Source organism: Protopterus annectens, chromosome 11.part0 (assembly GCF_019279795.1).
Source record: "Protopterus annectens isolate FY-2018-M chromosome 11.part0, PAN1.0, whole genome shotgun sequence".
In the NCBI taxonomy this organism is placed as follows: Eukaryota; Metazoa; Chordata; order Ceratodontiformes; family Protopteridae; genus Protopterus; species Protopterus annectens.
In genome coordinates this window covers 1,423,161,048-1,423,162,824 of record NC_056745.1, presented here as the reverse complement: position 1 = coordinate 1,423,162,824, position 1,777 = coordinate 1,423,161,048, and the positions used below count along the sequence as shown (strand labels likewise).

The window sequence follows — 1,777 nt, the reverse complement described above, 5'->3', positions numbered from 1 at the left end:
ATTAAGGCATTTGAGTATATGCTATCCTTAGTGACTAGTGATTCTCCCCAATCCCCATAGTGATGTTGGTGCCTTTAAGGCACTTAAGTATATTCCTGCTGTCTACTAGTTCCCCTACCCCACTGATCTTCATACCATATTCATGTCTGGTAGTTTATCATGTCCTTTTGGCCATGATCATTACTGCTATGTGGTGGGGACAACCATGGTGATCTACATAACTGGGAGATTTCATGAATTGCTGGACATGTATATGCCTTCCTGGAGGCAGTTCCAGGGCAGAGAGCACATTGCTAATTAGGATATACCTCATTAGCATTCAGCATGGCCTCCAGGATGCCCTACACATGCTAAATATCTCCATACTAGAGCACTGTGCAGCACCATGTTAGGGTGGTTACTGAATCAGGGAAGGGTACATTTTGAAGGGTTCAGGTGATGTTAGTGGCACTGTGTATTTTGAAGAGGAGGATTGTGGGTCAGTGACTGTTAAAGGAAACATTAAAGGACTAGCTGTTGGAAAACATGGATTCCACAGCCATGTATTTGGAGAAAACACTAATGGTTGCACAAGTGCAGGTCCTCATTTCAATCCGGAAAATAACACACACGGTGGCCCAGATGATGAAATCCGGCATATGGGTGATCTTGGAAATGTGACTGCTGATGAGCAAGGTGTAGCAGATTTCTGCTTCCAAGACAGACTGATTTATCAGGGCCACATTCCATAGTAGGCCGCGGTATGGTGGCCATGAGAAAGAAGATGCCTTGGGGAGAGTTAATGATGAAGAATAAAAAAAAACTGGAAATGCTGGTGGTCGGCTAGCCTGTGGAGTTGTTGGAATAGCCCAATAATGAGTCATGATTTTGTAAAACTTCAGCACCTGAAATCTGCAGGATTCTGTGTTTAAAGTTCTGATATCACCTAATTGACAGATTTATGGATGACCTAATAAAAGCACTTTACAGTATGGAGTGGTAGGAAAATGTAGTAATTATTGCGGCATTGTGGCTTAAAACCTTGTTCAGTGTTGTACCATACTTTTATTTTTATATTCTAAATCTGCATTAAAATTCATTTAGCAGTCAAAAAAAAAAACTCGTTTGGGATATACCTCTCCAAACATATGCACCAACTGGAAAGGCCACTGAAATACCTCTCAAAGAGAATCCATGTACTCCAACACCTGTCCTATGCAGACAGGCTCAAATCACTATCACTCTACTCAGTATCATACAAATTGCTCAGAGCTGATCTGTGTCTTGCCTACAAGGCAATCTCAGACACTGCCCTACTAGAGATCCTCCATATCTGTAAATCTAACACCTCATGCTCTACCTGCTTAAAAGGGTTGAATCTAATATGTGACATCAACAAAACCTGCTGGAAAGACAGGTTTGTCTCCCAGAGGCTGCCCCTTCTCTGGAATAGACTTCCCATACACATCAAACAGAGAACTTCACTGACTCTCTCATTCACAATCTCCAACATATTTCTCAGTTGTTGATCTGGTTATCACTTAAATAGGATTAATGGAATATAAAGGTGTTACTACTTGATACCAGGAGTCTAAACAAGAAACTCCATTCCATGCAAGCTCTCCTCATCCTAGAGAATGCTGATATGTGTGCAGTCATTCAGACATGGTTTCACGCTGCAGAGAGCACCCCAGTAGTGTAAGCCTATAATGCCTTCCATACACTTAGACATATATGACACCAAACAAGAATGCACAGAGATTCATGGTCCAGATTGTCAATATGCTGACCAGGGGAG

General features: G+C 41.9%; 1 pseudogene; it reads left to right on the top strand.

Annotated features, from left to right (window-relative positions):
• The first annotated feature begins 205 nt into the window (after positions 1–205).
• Positions 206–855, top strand: LOC122815083 (annotated as a pseudogene).
• The last annotated feature ends 922 nt before the right edge of the window (positions 856–1,777 follow it).